This window comes from Podarcis filfolensis (genome assembly GCF_964270895.1).
Source record: "Podarcis filfolensis genome assembly, chromosome: 10".
Taxonomy (NCBI): Eukaryota; Metazoa; Chordata; class Lepidosauria; order Squamata; family Lacertidae; genus Podarcis; species Podarcis filfolensis.
The window spans coordinates 3035103-3061652 of NC_139612.1; the positions used below are offsets into that span (position 1 = coordinate 3035103).

Genomic DNA, 26550 nt, shown 5'->3' on the forward strand with positions numbered 1-26550 from the left:
GCGTCTTACGTTCTGTTCAGGATGCAAACGGGGCTCCGGAACGGATCCCGTACGCATCCTGAGGTACCACTGTACCTTAAATAAGATTGTGGAGTGTTTATTCTTTTAACAGGGAAATAAGGAATCTTACCAGGAAACTATATTGAGAAGCTTAAACAAAGCTTGCAACCAGCTACCCGCTGTTGCTAGTGCAAGTTAGGAAGGATATTAATAAACAATATATCCTCTCCGGCCTCCCTGAACATTCCCACAAGGAGTGACAAACCTTGCCTGCTCCATGGGATGAGACAGGATGGCATTTATGCAGTCAAGAAGACCAAGGCATTTGGAGAGAAAGAGTGGCATGAGAGTGTGGAATATGAAACAGTCAAAGACCCCGCTGGGGTACCAGTAGGCGAAGCTGCATGGGTTTGATTGTGTGAGCTTGTGGTGCCCAGTCTGGGGCCTTTGGGTGCTGTTTGACTACAGCTTCTGCAGTCCATGGCATTTGGCCTGCAGTTAAGCAACATCTGTGACCATTGATTTGGCGGTGGGTCGTTCTGGGTGATGTGATATGAAGCATAAGGCTGCCAACCCTTGCTCCCTTGACATAGTGACTCCAACAAAATTAGTTATTGACTGGATCTATAGAGGAAGAGGGAGACCAGTGAGTGAACAGGCCTGGGGAGGGGGGCAAAGAACTGACCTAGGTGACCCTTTTGGCCCCCTCAATCCTACAATTGCAGGAAAAACAATCTTATCATGTCAGTGACTAAGTCTTAAGTCCTCTGTGCACTAACTTACCTGGAAATAAGCCCCTTTACACACAGCAAGACGTACATCTGAGTAAATAGGAATGGGATTGCAATGCAAGAGAAAACAAAAGGGCACAGGTGAGTTTCCTTTTCTAAACAGTCATATTGACACTGTAAATGTCATTTAAATAGCCTCACAAGGAAACTTCAAATAAATATATCTCATCATTATGTGTATTTGACTGATCATGTTTCTTCTAACTTCATCCTCCTCTTGTTTTCTCGGGGGTAAAAGATAATATTTTCCCCCTGACCAGCTTGCTGAGTCTTAAAAATTGCTGCAATTGCATTTGAGTTTATATTACAAACAAGATAAAATTCCCTAGTCTGTCTCAATTTCTCTCCTAGGAAAGCAGAGTTCAGTCAAACTGCACAATTAATTTGAGATCACTTTTGGGTGGGAAGAAGAGGGGTGGGTTAGGAAAAGATTGCGTGAAGCTCTGCAGCTCTCTTCTGGGGGATTTCAGGTCTATGCAAGGAAGCTTAACTCACTTTCCTATAAAAAGTAGCTCATTTTTTTCCTGGAACTGTCCTATCAGATATGTTCTCCTTTAAAATTGCAGGTTGCATCCTTTTCATTCTGTGGCAGATGCACACCCTCCATATGCTTAAGTGTCTCGTGCGCCAGAGCTTGCCTTGTAATGCCAGAAAGGTACCTCTTGCACAGCTGAGAATCACAAGATTTGGATGCTCAACCTTTTGTGTGTGCATGTGAATCATTGCAGATGATGTTAAGTATAACAATTTAATTTACTGAGATTGGGAATGTTTAAATGCATTACTGTGTGTTTAATTCTGGAATGTTCCCCAGTAATTATCCACCTTCCTCATCCAAAGGAAATATGCATTCTGTTGCCTAATGGCTGTGTGGGTTGCAGTGCTCCTATAACCTTATCGTCTTTGCATATCAGCAGAGATGGACCTTTATGGCCTGATCCCACCAATTCACTGGTGTTGTTGGGTTTCCCCCCAAAAGGAAGGAACCACTTTGATCACTTAACATGATATATTGATGCTAACTATTCTGATATATCTCTCTGTGATTCCATCAGCATTGTGCTCAAAATTGCCACAATATCCTGCTGTGTGATACTGCCTCACCAGCACAGCTGCTGGTGTATCACTTCTCTTCAGCAGTCATGCGCTGGCGCATGAGTCTTAGGCTTGGGAAGAAAGAAGCTCTTTGTAACAGCTGTAGATGTGAATGAAATTTTACACGTGCAATATTGATATCTAGCCAAAAAATAATAATGTGAATAAATCCTGGGGAGAGATTTGAAATGACTGAAATGACTTGAAACATTTAGAGAAAAAGTAGAATCTCTCTCTACTGTTTTTTTGACAAAGTGAAGCTGGGCCCCATAAGGGCTTATGCATGTTCCGTTGTATTTTTACTTTGAGAAGAAGACTCCCTGTCTCCTCTTCAGAGCTTACCAATACCTGCTTCACAAACTTTTGGCAATTAGCTATTTGTACAATAAATGCCATGATTGCAGGTGTGCAATGCAGGTTTTGCATTGCATAACCCGTTTCAGAGGGTTTCCTTTTGCAGAATTTGGAATGCTGGTTCTCATAATTTTGTCATAGTCTGGGAAGAAGGACTCATGAAATACAGGGAAGCACTAGATGCATGTGAGTAGAGATATGTGCCAAGCACAGAGGCTATGTCTGTTTCCTGGTCCTGTCTTCTAGTTTCTTGCTGCTCAGTCCATGTGCTTTCAGGGCTGGAACCTTGCTTAGACAGAGAAAGGGAAAATGAGAAAGAAGGAACCATGTGGGCTAGATTAAGCAGAGAGCAAGGAAGCACAGTCTCCCAGCATTTAGCAACAGCTCTCCGTTTGTGTGTTAAAGCCCACGTTCTATCATACCCGTTTTGGGTTTGTCCTCTGTCACCCAGAATATGATAGTAATTTGTCCATGATTTTTGTGTTCCTAGATAGTTTTCCACTGAATTACTCACTCCCAGTTTAAAATTACACTACATTTCATAGGACAGGCCATCAATTTAACAGTGCTTCATAATGTTAGTTTCACCTTGTTTTGCTTGCAGTTATTATGTTGATTTGGTAACTACAATTCAGGTCAACTGACAGTGCAAGCTGAACCATGTCTACTCAGAAGTAAGTCCTATTGAATTCAGTGGGGTATACTGCCAGGAAAATGGGGTTAGGACTGCAGTCTTTGTCATGATAACTAGGTTGCACCGGAAATCAAAGGTAAAAAGTTATTTATTCTCAGTGAGCTAAAGTTTGGGGATTGGGGCAAATGGCAGGATGAACTAAGTCAGGCCGTGAATTAGCATCTTGCTTCCATGTGTTTTGAAAATGTTTTCATTGTACAAAGGAACAGTCGCTGAGAGAAAAAAATAGGGGGGATAGACTCTGTAGCTGTGGCTCTAACTGACATAGCCTATGATAATTTGGACACAGGGGAGCTTTGGGTGTTAGGAATGGGGTAACTTCAGCTGGAAAATTCATTCTTGTATCTTACAGCTGGTTTGCAGGCAACACTTAGAATCAGAGATTTGGAAGAGACCCCGAGGGTCATCTAGTTCAACCCCCTGCAATGGAGGAAACTCAGCTAAAGGGCCCATGACTTAAGGGTGATGTGATGGTTTAGCCAGCTTACAGTCATTCACACATCTGAAAACCCAAGAGATTTTTATTTTTGCCTTATCAAAAGCCTTCGGTGTTCAATTTGGTTATTGTGTTAATTGGAGCCCCTATTTATTAATGGGAGGCTCTTGCCTTTTACCAGCTACATGGCAGGCAGAACTGCATGAGGTTCAGTTCAGTCACTGATCCCCATGTCCTTAAAAAGCTTTCATTTGTTGGGTTTTAGCTGACCACACCCCCTTTTAAGGCACAGAGCCTCTGTCGGAAAGAAAGGTGGCAACCTGGTGCTTAAGCTTCTCTGCACTTGGAATGGACCCCTTCCTATTCTTTAGAGGAAAAGATGTCATAGTTGTAACACAGATTGACTGATTATATCTGTGTGAAACATTTGCTCCGTGCAACTGGTTCTCAGCACAATGCTCACTTTTGCTCCTTCGTTATTTCTACACTTGCACCTGGAAACTATAGGTTCAGCTAAGGCCAACCCCACATTATTTATTAGGGTTCTAAACTAACCAGGAAAGGGGGGGGGGATAATCAGCTTGACCTGCTCCTGTGCCTTGAGTGGCAGCTTGATGTGTGGAAAAACTACAATCTGAAGCTCTTCACACCATAGAGCTAAACATTATTACTTGCTAATGTCTGCTCTGCATATCAATCTGTGATCAAAGGCAAGGCTGAAGAGTTGGCAGCCCTCAAATTCAGGTTTTTGTTTCACTGAAGTTGCAGTTCTGTGGGTGGAATTCAACTAAATTTTAGCACATGGCTAAGTTAGGTCCATTAATTTCAGTAGGTCTATTCTGAGTAAACTGAATCCCACCCTATGCACACTTACCTGGGAGGGAGCAGCTTTGAAGATAGCATGGTTTAGTACACATGCTTAAGAATGGGCTGAATCTGTTCAAAGATAGCACAGCACAGAACATTAGCTATATATTACTGTACCCTATAGGGTCTGAGCTGATTCTCATGGCAGATTCATCTAGTGAAGAATGCAAGTAACATGTGGTGAAGACCAGCATGTGTGAAAATGTGATCACAAATCTAGCACACTCCACATAAATTGATTTTGAAACAATAAGCTCATGTACTCAGCTGATAGCCACCAAGTGTAGTCAATTGATGTCTATGTCTATGTGAACCACAGTTCTCAGTATTGGGAGGATGATTTCTCGCTGGTATTTATTAAAAATGCTGCATTTTATGTAATGTATTTTGAACATATGCTGGCAAATAGCACCCCCTAAAATGCCATTTTTTAAAAAACAGCAACAGCAGCATCAAAGAGTCTTGTAGCACCTTAAAAGACCCGCAGTTTTTTATTTTCATATTATTAAGTTATTTTAGTCTCCATGGTACAGAATTTGAGAAAAATTGTTTGTGTTCTTATGGCTCTACAACAGCTGATCACAGAAACATTGATAGTTTTTGGATAGTTGGCACAATGGATGATACAGGGGTAAAATATTTATGAACAAAGAAGTACAAAAGGCTGAGCTGTGTCTCTTTCCACCATTGAAGTTCTGTGGCTCTGATCACTCACTAATTAATGGGTCAAGAAGTTTTCTCATGCATATTCACAGATCTGCCCTACAACTGAAAGATTATGTTCAAATATTTTAAAGCACCATGATTTTGTTTTTTTAAAATGTGTTCACTTGCAGCTTCGTCTAGAGTAAATAAATAGTATGGTTTTACTCTGATTGCCTGGATCAAAACATGCAAGCAGCAAGCAATATCATTCATGCAGAAGAGAGAGGAATATCCTGAAAATGTACAGCCATTGTTCTGTGACAATATATTTGATCAGGTGACTTCTACACCTTGCAAATTGTTTTCATGAATATTTAACCAACCAAGGGATTGTATGAGTGGAAATTCAGGCTAAGTCAGTGTCCTTAGGCTGTTTGACTTTACATTCTGCCAAGAAAGGTATTTTAAAACTAAAATTTGATCACTTCCCTACCAAATCAGTTAATGGCATTTCTTAAAGATTAAAAAAACACAGAGCTACAATTGCTTTTCTTAGATAAATACATTTTAAAGCTAAGTCCTGGATTCCACCCCATTCCTCTGAAATTGGTACAAACAGTAAAATTATTAAGCAAATAGACTTGAAATTAAAATGCACACAGTAAATTAAAAGGTGTGGAAAATAACTGACATAAACTGTGTATAGTGCTAAATATATACATATGACCCACATTCCAAAGGCAAAGATAACTTCTATAGCAAGCATAAAAAGAATATGCATATACACAAAACATACAAAAATGAGTATAAAATGAGAAAGGTCTTGCCAACAGAGAAAACAGTGAAAAGAAAGATATAAATGAGGATTGGGCTATAGTTTCATAACTAAACAAATGTGCTATGGGTAGGTCGCCCTAGAATATTGGTGACTATGGAATCACAATGGGGACAAGGAACCGAAGGTGATCTTCTGTTTTGGTCCCCCTGTCTGAGGACTGACATTTTTACATAAAATAATGAAGACACTCTGACAGCTCAACCTAACAGGAAGTTCTCTCATGCAAGTCTCCTGGAAATAAATGGGAGCTTTGCAGGAGCATTCAGTGGGGCTTGCACAGCACCTCCTGGCAGATTGTCCCCAAAATGTTTAGATCTCTAACCACTATATCTGGTCATTTCTGTGTTCTGAATCTCTTCACTCTTGCTTTGCCTTTAAGGAGGAAATTCTGTTTGTTATTGGCCATCAGATTTAAGAGCCAAAAACCTCATGCAACAAACAAACAAGTAAAGCCCTCTTGGCTGCAAGTCTCATCATTTGCTTCCCTCAAATTTCTCTCTCCTCTCTCTCTTTTTTATTTGGGGCATGCAGGAAGAGGTCAAGAGAGAACAAGAGGGCTCACACCTGCTACATCTTTTGAAGGCTCCCGTTTACACCCAGGAAATAAAACAAGCCGGATTTCCAGCCCCTGCTTCTCTGCTCTCTTCCCCACTGCAGGAGTGCCAGGTCCCTAGAGATGCTCTGCTGCAAACCCTTTCCCACTTGCCCATCCCCTGCATACGAAGTTCGAAGACTTCCCGGGAGGAGCAGACCAACGCTAACCATCCAGGCATGCGAATCCAGAGTCAAACCACACATGAGCATGAAGTCCATCATAGAGGATTAGAGTCTTGGAGGGGGTCTTGGGGGACATCCAGCCCACCCGCTTGCTCAGCAATCCTTAACCACAACACCTTCTCTATTCCAAATGCATATATAATAGCAATTATTATAAATAATAATATTTGGGGAGCCACTGCATAGGGCTCCACCTTCCTCCTGGAGGGCTCCTGAGCTCTCGCTTTCTCTCTGCGCGGATCCCCTTCGGATTCAGTCATTCCTCGCCTGGGCTGCTGGCCCAGCTTATCCCGAAGACACCACGACGCTTCCCGAGCGAGCCCTTGCGCCGAAAACTTTCCCCCTGCCGCCCTCGCCCGCTTTCGGTCCTGGGCAGCTTCTCCCGAGGAGGAGGCGGAGGATGTCGCCTTACCTGGCGCTGGCGGGCGACGCTCGCTGGCGGCGGCGGCTGCACTTCTGGTCCTCCACCTCGTCACCATAGCGCGGGCGGGCGTCCTTAGAGATCCGAAAGAGATGTGGAGGCACCCCGGGGAAATGCCCGCACCCTCTTCCTTGGGGAAGGTGGTCCTCTTCCTCCTCCTCCTCCCCCTGACCCCCCGCCCCTCTGGGCATCAAGGCTGGCGTGAGCGGAGACGGGTGGGGGCCAGGGGGCGTCGGGAAGAGGCAGCGCGCAGCGGAGATCGGCCCCCTTTCCCAAGCCCTCCTTCTCCTCCACCCGCCACCCTTCCCCACACAGCCCCAAATCGGAGAAGTTTCGCTGTCCCCAAGTGATGCGCTTTGCTGCAGCCCCGCATCTGGGGACTGCTTCTCCCTTCCAAACCTATCGCCTCTCTCTCACACACACACTCTCTGCCCCCCTCAAATCCAGAGCTCTGGGCGACCCCCCTCCCGTGCTCGCTTGCCTAGGATTGGGCTAGCGGGATGGACATGGGGCTAACTTCGCATGGCCGGCGGCTGAAATCGGCAGGTAGCCCTTGAGAGGTCTAAATCTGCCTTTCCTCCTGCTGCAGCCCCGTGTTGCTTCTGCTCTGGAGTGACAGCCCTGGAGAGGCAGACTTTGATGCGCGCCTCGTCCCCCTCGGCTGTTTCACTCCACTTGCAGCCCGGGCAAGAGCCCCAGCCCCTCCGGTCCCTGCTTCTGGAGGACCAGACGCGGCCGTCTCCTAGCAACGCCCTCATCAATCTCCGCGGGATGCTCTGTGATTGGGCCGGGCGGAGAGGGAGACGCGCCCGTTTCCCTTCCCCGAGAACGCTCAGGATGCTGCAGCCTGTTGTTTGCATCTTTCCCGCAGCGATAGGTAGACAAGACCCACTGGCTTGGGGGAGCTGGATAGTGTTGCGGGGGGTGGGGGATGACACAGAGAGGCTGGAATGCAAAATCAGGGTCACTATCCGCTGCCTCTGTCTGCTTCTGTCCGGGGTGGTATATCAACTTAGATTCTCCTATTGTCTCTATTCTGAGAAATAGCCATTCACAAACTCCTCACTGTGGTTCATTGATCTTAATGACAGTTTGGCTTGGAATTTAAAATGTGCCTTTAATAAAGTGTGCTTATGTTCTCTGACAATCAACAGGGGAGTGAAGGGGGGGGGGGAAGGTGAAATAATCATGATGATAAAAATTAAGAATCTTTTAGGATATTTAATATATTAGGTATTGTACACAGTATAATACATACAGGTATATAGTTATTATTAATACAGTATAACTTTATATATATATATTCATATATATATTTCATATATATATGAGAAAAATGAAGGACTTGTACCAGAACAGCCAGGTGTTAGCAAGCTCATTGTCTTTCAACACATGGAGGTGAAAACTGAGTTTAGAATGAAGATAATTCAGCCGCCCTCCCCAAAAAACCTTGGGGGCAGTGGTCCAACTCTGTACGGGTACAATATCATTTGAGAGCTAGCTATGGATGCATCTAGGGAAAAGACATTTATTTATATCCTACTTTTCAAAATTAAAAATCCCTCCAAGGCAGAATGCAACAGGAGAAAACCATAAATTAAAGTCCTCACTAAAACCAACCTGTATAAATCATGAAGAGTGAAATGCAGGAGTGCACAAGACTTGACCCAAACCCAAGCAATGGATAATTTGGCAATTTGTCTCACAGAAGTAGCATGTGCTTTGTTGGCAGACACGCTTGCCATTAAGTATCGAGAAGCATTTCGTAAAAGAAGGGGCAAAAAGGCTTGGAAGCAACAAGGAAGTGCCTTATGTGGAGCCGAAATTAGGGGATGTTGTAAAGAGAAATAAATTTGGTTTCTTCTTCACTCTAAAAAACTTTGGAAATAATCAAATCAGCAAATCCTTACCCTCTTTCGTTTATCTTAACTCTGTATCTTAACATATTATAACTCTATATTTTCATCCATTATCAATTCAATTTTGCATACTCTTGTTAACTTTGTTGCTAATGCCACTTATTTTCAATCCAACATCATTTTAACATTCATTAATTTTATAGTGTTTCTGCAGATAGTCTTTAAATTTCTTCCAGTCTTCTTCCACCAACTCTTCTCCCAGGTCTCGGATTCTGCCAGTCATTTCCGCCAATTCCATATAGTCCATCACCTTCATCTGCCACTCTTCCAGGGTGGGTAAATCTTGTGTCTTCCAATACTTTGCAATCAGTATTCTTGCTGCTGTTGTTGCGTACATAAAGAAAGTTCTGTCCTTCTTTGGCATCAATTGGCCGACTATGCCCAGGAGAAAGGCCTCTGGTTTCTTCAGGAAAGTATATTTAAATACCTTTTTCATTTCATTATAGATCATCTCCCAGAAAGCCTTAATCTTTGGGCACGTCCACCAAAGGTGAAAGAATGTACCTTCATTCTCTTTACATTTCCAACATTTATTATCGGGCAAATGATATATTTTTGCAAGCTTGACTGGTGTCATGTACCACCTGTAAATCATTTTCATAATATTCTCTCTTAAGGCATTACATGCCATAAATTTCATACCGGTGGTCCACAACTGTTCCCAGTCAGCAAACATAATGTTATGACCAATATCTTGTGCCCATTTAATCATAGCAGATTTAGCCGTTTCATCCTGCGTATTCCATTTTAACAGCAAGTTATACATTCTTGAAAGTATCTTAGTTTTGGGATCTAACAGTTCTGTTTCCAATTTTGATTTTTCCACCTGGAAGCCAATTTTTTTATCCAAATTATAGGCCTCTCTTATTTGATAATAATGAAGCCAGTCTCGCACTTTATCTTTTAATTTCTCAAAACTCTGCAATTTCAATTTGTCTCCTTCTTGTTCCAGTATTTCCTAATATTTCGGCCATTTGGCCTCCATATTGAGCTTTTTCTGAGCCTTCGCTTCCATTGGTGACAACCACCTTGGGGTTTTATTTTCCAATAAGTCTTTGTATCTTATCCAGACATTGAACAATGCTTTCCTGACAATATGGTTTTTAAATGCTTTATGTGCTTTAACCTTGTCATACCACAAATATGCATGCCACCCAAAAACATTGTTAAAACCTTCTATCATCCTTGCGCAGGGGCCATGCTAATCTTCTCTGTATCGTTCCAATTTTAGTATATGTGCTGCCGAATGGGAATACAAAAAGGGGAGGTGTGAGGAGGCCAAGGAAATAAGATAATGAGTTAGGGTTACAAAAAATGGATTTGTTTTTATTCTTCTTTTTTCTTTTTCATGTATTTTTCTATGGTTTTTTTTGTATTTCTTTCTTTTTATATGACCTTTTTAAATTTATGTTTTTGTAAAACTGCAATAAATATCTTTAAAAAAAAAACCTTTGGAAATAACCCTGCAGTGATCTTGGCAATCAAAAAAGAAGTGTTTATTTATCACCACAGGGCAGCAGAACAACATATTTCATTCCCAAACCACACACATACAGAGAGAGAGAGAGTTCATATCCTGCTTGACAAATATATGGTATATTTATTTCAATTATTTGTTTTAAATGTTTGTAAAGCTCTTCATATTAAAACACACACACACACACAACATTGCAGTGATAAACTTTCTGTCATTAAGGATGACAGAATACAACTCATTTTCTTCATTCCCTAAACCTACCAGAATCATTTCCATTCTAACTCTGTCACTCCATAGATGCTCCCACACAGGGCTTCTTTGCCCTGATTCTCTCCCTCCCTGCCGACTTTCATGCATTTTATTTGTATGCCACTTTTACACACACACACACACACACACACACACACACACAAATTTGTGCTCAAAGTGGCTTAGAACAAATAAATTCCTGAATTGCAGGGGGTTGGACTAGATGACCCTTGGGATCCCTTCCAACTCTACAGTTCTATGATTCTATGAAACAGGGATGCTGCCTGGGCATCAAACAAACACTCCAAAAACATTTCATAATACCACAGCAAAACAACAGCAAATATAACAACATACCAAAGAACCCACATTCCAATACTATAAATTATAACACAGTCACTTAAACAACATGTAGCACCCATGTGCTAAACACCCAGCCCAACCCCCTGATGATCTCTCCCAGTGGCTTCATGTAGATGTTAAAAAGCATGGGGGAGAGGACAGCCCTGAGGCACCCCACAAGCGAGAGCTCAGGGTCTGAACACTCACTCCCCGTACTTCCTGAACACAGCCCAGGAGGAAGGAGTGGAAGGACTACATAACAGTGTCCCCAACTCCCAGCCCCTCTAGATGGTCCAGCAGGATACTGTCCTCGACGGTATCAAAAGCCACTGGGAGATCCAGCAGAACCAGGAAACAGCTTTCACCTCTGTCCCAAGCCCACTGGAGATTATTGACCAGCACAACTAAGGCAGCTTTCATGATGGGGTCTGAAACCCGACTGGAAGGAATCCAAACTTTCTGCATCCTCCAGGCGTGCCTGGACTTGTTCAGTGACCACCCGCTCAATCACCTGGCCCAGGAATGGAATATTTGAGACTGGGTGATAATTGGCCATAGTGGCTGGGTTCTCTAAGATGGTTTTCTAAGAATTGCTTTAATAGAATAAGAAGAATCAGTCAAATTAACAAGGATAATTGTGTTGCATAATAGAGGAGCAAGTCTTGGGTTTATGCCACACAGTTTTCACCATGAGGGCCAATGCACACTGAAGCATTTCATGTTCAGTCCAGCATTTTCATTTGGGCCAGAATATGTATTGCATTTGCCATAAGAATGCTGCCCAAGATAGCTTTTCCCCTATCTATGGGCTCCCTTCTCTACCTAACATTTGTGAATACTGACCATGCCTCTCTCCTTGCCTCACCTCAGATTGCCTCTGGCCCAGAAATTCATAGTGATATCAGATGCTATATAATATTGGATTCCCACCACTGGGTACTAACACCTATGAAATGGCATCCTTTGTCACTTATCAAATATTGAAATGAAATATCTTAGATAAATATTGTATGAACATTTGAGAATCCAGAGAACAGTTGAGCTACGTATTAAAATAATTACAGTGGTACCTCGGGTTGCATACACTTCAGGTTACAGACTCTGCTAACCCAGAAATAGTACCTCGGGTTAAGAACTTTGCTTCAAGGCATGTAATGCCCTAAGAGAGAATATTATGAAAATGATATACAGGTGGTACATGACACCAGTCAAGCTTGCAAAAATCTACCATTTGCCTGACAATAAATGTTGGAAGTGTAAAGAAAGTGAAGGAACATTCTTTCACCTTTGGTGGACATGCCCAAAGATTAAGGCTTTCTGGGAGATGATATATAACGAAATGAAAAAAATCTTTAGATATACATTCCTTAAGAAGCCAGAGGCCTTTCTCTTGGGCATGGTGGGCCAATTGGTGCCAAAGAAAGATAGAAATTTCTTTATGTACGCAACAACAGCAGCAAGAATTATCATCGCAAAGTATTGGAAGACACAAGAGCTACCCACCCTGGAAGAATGGCAGATGAAGCTGATAGACTATATGGAATTGGCGGAAATGACTGACAGAATCCGAGACCTGGGAGAAGAGTTGGTGGAAGAAGACTGGAAGAAATTCAAAGACTATCTTCAGAAATATTATAAAATTAATGAGTGTTAAAATTGTGCTTGGATGGGTAATAAGTGGTAATTAGTGATAAAAGTTATTAAGATTATGCAAAAAAGGTATTGATAATTGGTTGAAAAATAGGGATATAGTATATGTTATGGTACAAAGTTTAACATTTGATAAAGGGTAAGAATTTGCTGAATTAAATATTTGAATGGGAATACAAAAAGGGGAAGGTGCGAGGAGGTCAAGAACATAAGCATATGAAATTGAGGTGATTGGAAAAATTGAATGGTTTTATTGTTTCTTTGTTTAAATGTAATTTTTCTTAATTAGTTGTGTTTTTCTTTCTGTATTTTTTTTTCTTTTGTGTGTTTCTTTTTTCTGTAATTTATGGTTTTTTATTCTGTGAATTTCTATTTTTCTTTTTTGTAAAACTTTAATAAAAATCTTATAAAAAAAAAAAAGAACTTTGCTTCAAGATGAGAACAGAAATCGTGCTCCGGCGGCATGGCGGCAGCAGGAGGCCCCATTAGCTAAAGTGGTGCTTCACGTTAAGAACAGTTTCAGGTTAAGAACGGACCTCCAGAACGAATTAAGTACATAACCAGAGGTACCACTGTATTGGGAAGAAATTTCTTGCAAAGACATTTCAAATAATGCAGCAGAAAGGAGGGGTCAGTTGCCATGTGGCAGCCATATATATACCTATCCATGACAAATACAATGCATACTTTGGCACTTCTGAATGTTTCTTCATGTTCTCAGATCCATGGGGGTGGGGGCAACCTGCTGCTCTATTCTTTGTGTTCGTACAGGTGGAAAAGAAGGGAGAAAACTGGGGGACATGCATAGGGGCACAGGGCTGGCCCTCATTGGGCAAGGTGAAGCAATGCCCTTTTGTGGGGCAGCAGCAGGCCACACCAACAACTCCTGCTTAGCCCTCTGGCCAAAGATATGTGTGCCCATGCCTGTCATGCACCCCATAGACTGTTGTCTACTAGTGGAGTGGGGGGATGTTATCCCATTGCCAGTGTTGAAAGGAGATTCAGCTGCCTGTGGAGTTTGTAGGAGCACATGGAATAGGTGTAAGTCATTATCTTGTCCTTTGCCTCAGGTAGCACAATGTCTTGGGGCAGCTCTGGGGTGGATGAAGAGAGGGGTAGGGCAAAGAGGGTTCTCCACCCAGTTTTGGCTCTGGTCCTGCCCCCTCCCCCAGGCAGGAGGCTCCCAACAAGGGGGGGGGGGGAGTATCATCCGCAGAATGCAGTGAATGAGTGTGGCTGCATTCAGACGTGGGGTTTAATGTGTTCATCTGACCAGTTATTGTGCTAGCATTTTCTCACATTCCTTTTGTACTTGTGGTACCTTTTGAATTATGGCTCTGTTGCTCTTTGATCAATATATTGCCATGCCTCACTGAATTTGAAATGGTGGGGAAGAACCTCAAGCAAGGATATCACCCCAAATTTTGTGTGGTGTTATCTTGAAAAACCATGGGAGGAGGAGGAGTTTGGATTTGACATCCCGCTTTATCACTACCCTAAGGAGTCTCAAAGCGGCTAACAATCTCCTTTCCCTTCCTCCCCCACAACAAACACACTGTGAGATGAGTGGGGCTGAGAGACTTCAGAGAAGTGTGACTGGCCCAAGGTCACCCAGCAGCTGCAGGTGGAGGAGTGGGGAAGCGAACCCGGTTCACCAGAATACGAGTCCACTGCTCTTAACCACTACACCACACTGGCTCTCCAGTAAATGGAGAATTTACAGTGCAACATTCCTGTGATTTTTCTAGTTAACAGGGTTGCAAACTGACCCCCCCCCCCCCGGAAACAGTTAACATCAAAATGAGCACTCAATTCTGCTTGATTTCTAGAAGTGCGGTAACTTTTTTTTAAAAAAAAATTTTTATTTTCAATGCAGAATCATAACAAAAATTACAAACATTGAATCCAAAATAAAACTATACAAACAAAAATCCCCGGAACATATAGGAAAAAAAACAGAAAAACGAAAAAAAAAAAGAGCAAAGGAAACAAAACAAAACTAAACAAAAACGAAAAAGCACACATCTGCAGAAAAAAAACCATATTATTACGTACATAAACACAAATTGACTTCCTTTCTTTGTTCTAAGACCTCAAAAAATTTACTCTTACTGTATTGTTGTGTCTAATTAGATTACTTCCACCTTGGTACTTTTTTTTTTAACACCCTTTTTTCTTTTTCTTAAACCCTGTAAAGCATCATTCATTACATACCAATATACTAACTCCAGAACAATGTTTTTTCATATACTCTTTAGCACATCCCCATTCTTTTAATAATTTCTGGTCCGATTGTCCCCTTATGTAAGCTGTGAGTCTTGCCAGATTTATGTATTCACAAAATTTAATTTGCCAATCTTTCACTGATGGAATTTTTCTGCCTTTCCAGTTTTTAGCTATAAGCATCCTGGCAGCTGTTGTTGCATAAAGGAATACTTTCCTTTGATTTTCGGGGATATCATTTGTAATTAAACCTAAAAGGAATGCCTCCGGTTTTTTCCTGAAAGATATTTTAAACATCTTTTTGAGTTCTTCATAGGTTTCATTCCAGAATTGTTTAATAGGTCGGCATTCCCACCACATGTGAAACATTGTTCCTATTTCTTTTTTACATCTCCAACAGGTATTCGATTTTAATTTGTAAATTTTAGCCAATTTTACCGGAGTTAAGTACCATTGGTACACCATTTTCATAAAATTTTCTCTTATTGTATAACATGCCGTGAATTTAATATCATATTTCCATAATTTCTCCCATTGGTCCAGCCGAATTACATATCCTATATCACATGCCCATTTAATCATAACTTCTTTTACTTCTTCATCCTTTAATTCCCATTCTAATAATAAATTATACATTTTGGATATATATTTTTTTGAGTTTTGTAATAATACTTTTTGTAATTTTGGTTCTTCTTTTTCAAATCCTATTACTTTATCCTGGTTGAATATTTGTGCAATTTGGTGATATTGTAACCATGTGGTACAGTACTGGGTCACCTCATCATATGGTCTTAGTTTTAATTGGCCCTGTTCTTCCTTTAGGAGCTGCTGGTATGTTGCCATTCTTCCTATAGTATTTTTCTTTTTAACCGATATTACTTCTAGCGGTGAGACCCACCATGGGGTTTTTGGTTCTAACAACCTTCTATGTCTCACCCAGACCTTGTATAATGCATTTCTAATTACGTGGCTTAGAAATTCTTTATGGACTGCCACTTTGTTATAAATTAGATAGGCATGCCAACCATATCTGTTGTTCCATCCCTCCAAATCCAAAATGTCACTGTTATCCAATTTGATCCAATCCTTGATCCAAGTAAAGCATGCTGCATCGTAATATAGTCTCAGGTCTGGGAATCCAAAACCTCCCCGCTCTTTTATGTCGGTTAATAATTTATGTTTGATCCGTGGCTTTTTGCCTTGCCATATAAACTTTGTTAGGTCCATTTTCCATTTTTTAAAACAATCATCTTTACCTATTATGGGAATCATTTGAAAAAGGAACAGAAGTTTTGGTAAGATATTCATTTTAATAGCCGAAATTCTACCCCAGAGTTAATTTCAATCTTGTCCAAGTTTCCATTTCTCTTTTTGTTTCTTCCCAATTTTTTTTATAATTATCTTCAAACAAATTTATATTTTTCATTGTTATTTGTATACCTAAATATTTCACTTTTTTTACAATTTGTAATCCAAATTTTTCTACCAGTTCCTTTTTCTCTTGATCTCCCATGTTTTTTACCATTAGTTTCGTTTTTTCTTTATTCAAAGCAAAACCTGATACCCTTCCAAAGTTTTGAAGTGCGGTAACTTTTATGATATGTGAGTGAGTGGGAACTGATTTTTAATGAGTGGGCTGCTGCCATCCTATTTGTGCTGCGATTGCTGGTATGTTTTTAATTGAAATTGTGTGTGTGTGTGTGTGTTTAATTGTTTTTTAATAATTGTCCCCACGACCACCACCAGCACTTCTGCCAATGTTTTTAGTTGTTCTTATTTTATCTGTAAGCTGCCTTGAGTCTCTATCAGGAAAATGATGGGGTATAAATAAATTAATAATAAACAAACAAACAAACAGCAGGTAAGGAAGCACCAAGAAGAAGGAATAAAGTTTAGCCTGAAAGTAGCCTCTGTGTTTACTTTTGTTTGGGGATTTTTAAAAATTGTTTCACAATAAATAAGTTTTCACAATACATTTTCACAATACAATGAAATACAATGCAATGAACGAAAGAAACTAATCTACAGGAAATAAAGAGAAGAATGAAACTGAAGAAAGAAGAAACAGAAAAAGAAACTCCGTCACCACTGTATCTCAACTTTCATCCCCTACAGAGGAAGCCGTGCTCTCACCTGGGCTCATCCTTCTCGTCTCACAGCCTCCCACCCTGTGAGATCTCCCCTGACCCACCTCTCCCATGGGGTCCATACTGTCCTTCCCCTTCATTTGTATATAGTTCTTACCAAAGTACATTGAGAGAGAGCAAGAATATAGGGATAATAATATGCTACCAAGAAATATAAACATTAAGAGAGAAGAAATAAATAAAAGGACCTCCAGCTACCCACCTGTCAGTTGTGTATACAAAATTTCTTCAAAATAGTCAGATGCACAATCTGGGTTACTCAGTTATGTTTCCATTTACTGGACATTGTTTTCCTCACCTTCCATCCAGAGCTCTCCAGTTCATTTACTTTTTTTCAGCGCAGAAATTCTAAAGGAGATTCTCCAGTTACTGCCTTCACAATTATAAAACATTCCCTCTTTATTCTTTATCTCCTCCTCCAAAAGAAAACTTTTTTTTACTGTATTTGTATATTAACATATAGTAGTTCAATTGTTTTAAAATCTTAATTCACATCCCAATCCATTTCCTGTGTCATTTTCATCCAGATATCAGTCCTGTATCCATATATCAGTTCATCAATCCTGTTGATTTTTCTCCTCTTCTTCTAGTTAACCAGAGGGACAAGATTCCATTCAAATTGCACACAAATTCTATCCTTTCTCTGCTGTACTTCCACTCCTGGGGGTTTCTCCAAAATCAAAACTCCAGTATTTGGCAGTTCTGTTACCTCCAGCCTTTGCTCACCCATTTACAACTCTGCCATTCCATTCTGCATTCCATTCTGCATCTCTGATTCAAGGATTTTTTCTTCTTTCCCTTTGGCTCCCCCCTCCCCCAAGTTGAGTCTGCAGCTTGCATCTCCTTTTCTTGCAATTCTGGCACTGCATCAATATATTCTCTTAGGATCATTTCCCCCATCTATGCATTGATTTCTTCAAACAGTGCTCTTGCCACATTAACTGTCAATGGGAGGCCTTTCAAACTCTTCATATTAGCGGTCACGTACTTTTGTAGTCCGGGGACGCGGGTGGCGCTGTGGGTAAAACCTCAGCACCTAGGGCTTGCCGATCGCATGGTCGGCGGTTCGAATCCCCGCAGCGGGGTGAGCTCCCATCTTTCGGTCCCAGCTCCTGCCCACCTAGCAGTTCGAATTGCTGAGTTCCCGTCTTTCGGTCCCAGCTATTGCCCACCTAGCAGTTCGAATTGCTGAGTTCCCGTCTTTCGGTCCCAGCGCCTGCCCACCTAGCAGTTCGAAAGCACCCTTAAGTGCAAGTAGATAAATAGGTCCCACTTTATAGCGGGAAGGTAAACGGCGTTTCCGTGTGCTGCGCTGGTGCTGGCTCACCAGAGCATCTTTGTCACGCTGGCCACGTGACCCGGAAGTGTCTCCGGACAGCGCTGGCCCCCGGCCTCTTAAGTGAGATGGGCGCACAACCCTAGAGTCGGACACAACTGGCCCGTACGGGCAGGGGTACCTTTACTTTCGTAGTCCAGTCCTCTCACAGTTAAATGGTGTGTCCTTGGAATGCTTAGAATTCCAATCTCCCCCCGCCACACACACCATTTTTCTTACCAGTGGCATAAATCTTAACAAGGAAGACTGAAAAGCACCACAGAACAAGCCCAATAGAAAACTTTTCAGAGATAGAGAATCTCCTGTCTGTGTCTATATTTCTTTGATTTATATTTCAAATTGAGCTTTTTGCTTATGTTCTCCTGAGCACCATCACTAATAACTTGAGTCAGTCCTCAGGTCATATTTTGCACAAGCACTTAAACTGACACATAGATAACTTCCCAATTAATTTATAGGTGTAGTTTCAAAGATAGTTAAAGAGAAAATAGAAGGATTGGAGAAGTGGCAAATCTTTTTGTTGGATTGATCTCCAGCATCTTAAGTCACTTAGAAGAGTGACTAGTGGGGTGCCACAGGGTTCTGTCTTGGGCCCAGTCTTATTCAACATCTTTATCAACGACTTGGATGATGGACTCAAGGGCATCCTGATCAAATTTGCAGATGGCACCAAACTAGGGGTGGCTAACACCCCAGAGGACAGGATCACACTTCAAAACGACCTTGACAGATTAGAGAACTGGGCCAAAACAAACAAGATGAATTTTAACAGGGAGAAATGTACTGCACTTGGGCAAAAAAAATGAGAGGCACAAATACAAGATGGGTGACACCTGGCTTGAGAGCAGTACATGTGAAAAGGATCTAGGAGTCTTGGTGGACCACAAACTTGACATGAGCCAACAGTGTGACGCGGCAGCTAAAAAAGCCAATGCAATTCTGGGCTGCATCAATAGGAGTATAGCATCTAGATCAAGGGAAGTAATAGTGCCACTGTATTCTGCTCTGGTCAGACCTCACCTGGAGTACTGTGTCCAGTTCTGGGCACCACAGTTCAAGAAGGACACTGACAAACTGGAACGTGTCCAGAGGAGGGCAACCAAAATGGTCAAAGGCCTGGAAACGATGCCTTATGAGGAACGGCTAAGGGAGCTGGGCATGTTTAGCCTGGAGAAGAGGAGGTTAAGGGCTGATATGATAGCCATGTTCAAATATATAAAAGGATGTCACATAGAGGAGGGAGAAAGGTTGTTTTCTGCTGCTCCAGAGAAGCGGACACGGAGCAATGGATCCAAACTACAAGAAAGAAGATTCCACCTAAACATTAGGAAGAACTTCCTGACAGTAAGAGCTGTTCGACAGTGGAATTTGCTGCCAAGGAGTGTGGTGGAGTCTCCTTCTTTGGAGGTCTTTAAGCAGAGGCTTGACAACCATATGTCAGGAGTGCTCTGATGGTGTTTCCTGCTTGGCAGGGGGTTGGACTTGATGGCCCTTGTGGTCTCTTCCAACTCTATGATTCTATGATTCTAAGTGGTGCTTGGGAATGCTGAAATTTTCTCCCACTCCCAGATCACTCACCCGATAGAATTTTTCTATCCTGATGGTGAACAATCCACTCTAGAGCTTCTGGAAGTTAATCCCTTGTCATCTCTGACAGCAGAGATAAAGACAGCAGATAAACAAATCTGTCATTAAACACCACTTAATTGCAACTTTCAGAGCTCTAGTGGCGGTTCTTAAGAGTTGCGACCAACGGGTATAAACTCCTCCCATGAAGTCTGCAGTCTGTGTGTTTACATTCATGGTCAGGAAATAATGAACCAGGGGTTGGGAACCTTGTGATTTTCCAGATATTGCTAGATTAGAACTCCTATGACCTCTTGAGATGGAGTCCAACAGCATCTGAAAAACCACAGGTTCTCTATCGCACAGGCTTCCCTCTGCATGACCACAGCCACCCACAGCTGAATGAAAAAGCAGAAAAGAAAGGGCAATTTCAAGGAATCTGCAATGTAATGTCATTTAGCTGTTACAATGTGGGTCATGGTTTGCAGATGTGTCAACAAACACCATGAAATGACTGGCCTTCCGTGTGTAATGTCCCCAACACTGCCATCTCAGCCCTACACCACTGATGTAGACCTGTGGGTGGGATGACAGAATTTCCCACGCTACTGCAGAAAAATCAATGACTGCAAATGCACGACAGACTGACTCATCCTTAGGGAAGCTAGATCAACATTTCAAGAAGGGTTCATCATATTCAAGATCACATAGTATGAAATAGTTGTTACCCTTTAACATCCTTAATTACCTTTTTCTATGTACACAATCAGCGTAGTAAAAAAGGGTGTAAGATTTTTTTAAAAAACTTTTTCAATCCACATTGAAGTGTAAATCAAGGGGAACTTAAAAGTGTTTTGATGGGAATGATTTCCTTTCATAAGCTTGCCATGACTGAAATAATGGGTTTATATTGCAGTTGATTAAACGCCATATTAGTTTCTAATGTGTCACTGCAGCTTTGCGATAACATTTTTCACATCATCCGCCAGTGAACTGAAGAAATTCTATTACAGAACTCAAAGTAAAATTCCTTATATAATTTTCTGGCTGGGACCAATGGCCTGCTGATCTGTTCTGAAATTACTGTAACACTTGAAAATGTGTCATTTCCTCCTTGGTTAAATAAACAAGTGTTATCTCACAGTGGTTTATTGTTCTGTAAACCATATTTACTTTTGCTTAGCCTCTAGACCCCCCGAGTTGTAGTCAGCTAAGTTCCAAATTCATCTATTCTGAGCAGGACGAGTCAATTCTGTCTGATGAGTCTATTCTGACTATTGAAATGAATAAACCTAGGTTAGTCACTTTCAGTAACTTCAGTGGGTCTACTGTGAGTAGGACTACATGAAGTAGATCTGACCATTCTACACGTTGGCTTTGGTGTTAGATTGTTTTGTTGTTGGACTTGGGGAACAGTGTGTGATTTTTCTAATTGTTAGGCTGCACCCACTAAGCTGTGAAAAAACTCTGCTGGTTGTTACCCCTCTCCTGCCTTGCAAGATCCACCAGGTTCATAAGACCCAAAGAGCCCTGCTTGGTCAGATCAAAGGCCTATCTGGTCCAGTATCCTGTTCTCACAGTGGCCAGCGTGAGTCCTATGGGAAGCCCAAAAGCAGGACACAAAGAGTGCTCTCCACCTGGGCTCCCCAGTCTCCTGTATTCAGAGGCACACAACTTCCAATATCGCAAGCAGTACAGAGACATTATTACATTGAAAGTCGTATCTTCCATCAATTTGTCTAAACTCCTTTTAAAGCTATCCAGATTGATCACCACCACTACATCCTGTGGTAGCAAATTCCATAATTTATAGATTGCATGAAGAAGTACTTTTTTGTGTGTGTCCTAAATCTTTCAGAATTCAGCTTTACTGAGTGAACTTTGTTTCTAGTATTTTGAGAGAGGAAGTAAAATGTCTCTCTGTCCACTTTCTTTACACCAAACATTAATGCTATGCACCTGTCACGTCTCCACTTCCCCACCCTTTTTCTGAATTAAAAAGCCCCAAATGTTGCAGCTTTTTCTCATAGGGGAGATGTTCCAGCCCCACAGTCATTTCATTTGCCATTTTCTGAGACTTTTCCAGCTGTGCAATATCTGTCTTGGGGGCGCAGAGATCAGAACCGAACACAGCATTTCAAGTGCAGTTTCACCATTGGATTGTTTAATGGCATTATGTTATAGGCAATATCCTTTTCTATTTCTTTGAGAATGTTTCTTAACATGGAATTTTCTGTTTTCACAGCTGCTACACACTGGGTTGACATCTTCATCAAGGTAACCACTATGAGCCCCAGGTCTCTTTCCTGGGCAGTCTCCTCCAGTTCAGATCCCATTTGTACATATGCAAATTATTATTATTATTATTATTATTATTATTATTATTATTATTTTGCACCAAAGTATATGTATTTACAGTTCCATAGGACGAATTGGCTTTGTCATACTGTTTATTTGCCCAGTTTGGAGATTGTTTTTGAACTCTTTAAATCTCTTTTGATTCTTATCACCTCAAACAATTTGTTGTTATCAGCAAACCTGGCCAGCTCACTGCTCTAGGTCATTTATACACAAATTAAAAGGCTCAGGTCCCAAAATTAATCTTTGGAAGACTTCACTTCATATGTTCCTCCATTGGAAGAACTACGCATTTATTCCTACTCTCTGCTTTCTGTTCTTTAACCAATTACTCTTTTTATCCCATGACTGCTCAGCTTACTCAGGAGACCTTGGTGAGGGACTTTATTAAAATAATTTTGAAAGCATAAATATGCAATATCTAATGGATCACTCCTTATAGACTTTCGCAAAGAAGCCTAAAAGTTAGTTTGGTAGGACTTACCATTGTGGACTTACCATAGGGGACGCGGGTGGCGCTGTGGGTAAAACCTCAGCGCCGGACTTGCCGATCGCATGGTCGGCGGTTCGAATCCCCGTGGCGGGGTGCGCTCCCATCGTTCGGTCCCAGCGCCTGCCAACCTAGCAGTTCGAAAGCACCCCCGGGTGCAAGTAGATAAATAGGGACCGCTTACCAGCGGGAAGGTAAAACGGCGTTCCGTGTGCTGCGCTGGCTCACCAGATGCAGCTTGTCACGCTGGCCACGTGACCCGGAAGTATCTGCGGACAGCGCTGGCTCCCGGCCTATAGAGTGAGATGAGCGCACAACCCTAGAGTCTGGCAAGACTGGCCCGTACGGGCAGGGGTACCTTTACCTTTTTACCATTGTGGAAGCCATGCTGCTGCTGCTTCAGCAAGACTTGTTCTTCTATATGCATGATGACTCTGCATGAAAAAGAGAAGGGGTCAGCAAACTTTTTCAGCAGGGTGTGGTTCACTGTCCCTCAGACCTTGTGGGGGGGCCGGACTATATTGGGGGGATGATGATGAATGAATTCCTATGCCCCACAAATAACCCAGAGATGCATTTTAAATAAAAGCACACATTGTACTCATGTAAAAACATGCTGATTCCCGTACTGTCCGCGGGCCAGATTTAGAAGGCGATTGTTTTCCTGGTTTCCCAAGGCCATAGTTTTCCTACCCATGCTCTGAACACAGGCCAGCCTCTTACTCCAAGCATGGGCCATGTGTTTGCAAAATTACAAGCTGAGAAAGCTACTCTTAACTTTCTTACATGGGCTGAGGTGCAGTGGAAATCCTACTATCTACAGCAGGAGGGAACATAAGAAGAATCTTACTGGACAACTCAAGGCCTGGAGTTGCCAGCCAGATGCCTCCAGGGAGCCAACAAACAGGGCATGAAGGCAATAACCTCTCCCAATACTCCTCACCAGCGACTGATATACTGTGCATTCTGCCCCTCGTGGTGGTGGTGCCATAGAGTTTCCATAACTAATAGGCATTGCTAAACCTATCCTCCAAGGATTTACCAAATTTCTACTCTAATGCAGCCCAGGGGTTTAACTATTAGCTAGGGCTGGGTGATATATTGCTATATCGTACAAAACCGGTTTGAAGTCCATATCGTGATATCAGCTTCATAATTTTTGACCTGGCAATATATGATGAAATATCGCCAGCTAAACATCATGATATCACTGATATATCACAATGTCTGGAATAAGGATGAAACTATGTAGAAGTGAACAGAGTCATGTCCTGCAAACTGCTGATACTTAGGGGTCTAAAACTGATACATTTTTGCTTACCTTTAACGTATTGTTAAAACTGTTATGTTATGGTACAGAAAAACAGGGGCAGAAGGAATCTTTAGAGAAGCCATGACTGGCTTCATGGTTTTTCCCACGTCATGGTTTTTTACATAACACACACATTGATCATGACTTGCAATATTTTGCCATGTTGAATATTATAAAACCATTACCACGATGTGGACTTCAAACCAATTTTTCACAATGTACAGTGGTACCTCGGGTTACAAACACTTCAGGTTACAGACTCCGCTAACCCAGAAACAGTACCTCAGGTTAAGAACTTTGTTTCAGGATGAGAACAGAAATTGTGTGGCAGTGGCGCGGCAGCAGTGGGAGGCCCCATTAGCTAAAGTGGTACCTCAGATTAAGAACAGTTTCAGGTTAAGAACGGACCTCCAGAACGAATTAAGTTCTTAACCTGAGGTACCACTGTATTGATATATTGCCCAGCCCCAATGTGTGTGTGTGTGTGTGTGTTATGCAAAAATCACAATGTGGGAAAAACCATAAAGCCAGGCAATGCTTCTCTTGATTCCTGCAGCCCCTGCTAACTCTCTCGGCTCAGCTCTCCCCTGCCTCCTGCAGGCAGCAAATCACCAGAGCAGGTGCCAGCAAAAATCACAATGCAGGAAAAAACCGTGAAGCCAGCTGATGTCTCTGCATACTGCCTGCCATCCTTATTTCAGACATCATTATATATCAGCACATTGCAATGTTTAGCTCGTGATATATCAGTATGTTGAAAATGTTGATATCGCCCAGCCCTACTATTAGCATCAAGAAGTACTCAAAAACCACAGCCTTCTTTTGCAGACTTGAGCAGGGGAAACATGTTTAGTGTGAGCCTCAGAAATAAATGACATAAGCATGTCTAGAGTGCAGCTGCCTCAATAGTGAGGAACCTTTATATTTAATAAGGTGATTCAATGACAGGCATTCTTTGTCTCAACAGTTCATCTTATAATCACCACAGTAAAAGAGCCTCCTGGATTGGACTAAAGCCCCATCTAGCCCTGCATCCTGTTCCAACAGTAGCCAAACACATAAATAATTGTCAAACCTAAAGAAAGCAGACATACAAAATCTCCATACTTCTATCAGCTCTAAAGACACACACAAACACTACAGTTCCAACAGCACACGAGTACTGAAAGTTGCAACACACACAGTGCCCGCCTCCCAATCCTCCATCCCATTCACAAACTAGATGCAAGTGATTAAGTAAAAATAAATAAATGTTAGAGTCTCACACTGCATACACCATTGCTCACGCCTAACAAATATGAATAAAAAACAAGCTGCTCAAACTACAAACCACACCCTTCTCATGACTAGCTACAAAGAATGTGCTTTGAGTTGTTTGGAGGAACAAGGAAACAACCCTGAGCATGCTCAGAACAGATTATTGGCTCCCAGGTCTAAACAAAAGGGTAGACCTGCTAAGGTTAGATCCCTCATAAGATTGCCATCATGACAGCAGGAGGGCAGGGAAAACAAAATGTTTCTGCATGAGACAGATAGTTGGGAGCTTCTGGCCAAACTTTTTGAACTGACATTGGCTGCAGGCTGTCCAGAAACTGGGAGTATGAAAGCCATGTCCCTAGAAGAAACATCTCTAAATTCAATGGATTATGCAAGGACATATGGAACAGGAAAGAGTCTGACACTGAGATTTGTTTGCTGGGTGGAGGGAGGGAGGGAGGGAGGGAGGGAGTAGAAACTTTTGCTTAACATTTCAACTAGTAGGAGCAGTGGAGCAGCCTCCACTGTCTGTGGGGCATCCAGTTGGCAAAGGATTTCTTATGATGATGCAAATGGAAAATTCCAAGTCAAAACTTGGACACTGCTGTGCTCATTCTCTCATGGGGGTTTCTGGCTTCATGGTAAGTGATTATGTTACCAATATCATCCAATCCATTTTGCTTTTTACTCAAGTCACCATTAGGCGGCTGCTATAGTCTGATACTCTGTGAGCATTCAAGCTGTTTCCAGTTTTCTCTCTTTCAAACACAACAAGCTGGCAATACAATATTTCCCTTCCTAGCCTCACAAACCTCCCATACGGATGACCTACTTTACATATTTTCTTTAAGGTGCTTTTGGATGCCTTGAGATGCTAGCTTTGCTTATTGGGGTTATGCAACATTATCAAGCTGTGAGCCACTTAGAAGCCATCAGTGGGTTAAATTCAAAGACCAGTTTTCAATTTCTTAAGAGAGCATGCCATAAAGTTCAGTGCATTGCTATCATGGGCAGTGACACATGGAGACATTTCCTTTATAATCCCATCATATCTATGACCTGCCACATGCCAAGCAAGGCGGCAGAGTGACATTTCCCTATTAATGTGAGAATTTGTGCAAAAATAAGAACACCCACAGCTCACAGGCAACAGCTTCTGTGAGTCTAAAAGCTCCACTTCAGCCTGTTTTTATTATGTCGGCAAGTGTACTTCTGCTTCCACACACACTGCGAATCCATCTGTTTGTATTGCTGTCTAAACATCCTGCAGAGATCTTCCTTTGCTCCCCTGGTTAAAACTGGAAGG

At 41.9% G+C, this 26550-nt stretch overlaps 1 protein-coding gene across 2 annotated transcripts in view; it reads right to left on the reverse strand.

Moving 5' to 3' along the window:
* GRM3 (glutamate metabotropic receptor 3) overlaps positions 1-26550 on the reverse strand; it is a 144035-nt gene that overhangs the window by 78007 nt on the left and 39478 nt on the right. The window contains exon 1 of one of the 2 annotated variants that reach the window (XM_083575039.1): positions 6910-7760. The exons of the other annotated variant lie outside the window; for it this stretch is intronic. The gene's annotated coding sequence lies outside the window, so the exon portion shown is untranslated. Of the gene's footprint in view, positions 1-6909; positions 7761-26550 lie in introns of those variants that run through there. 2 annotated transcript variants of the gene reach the window in all.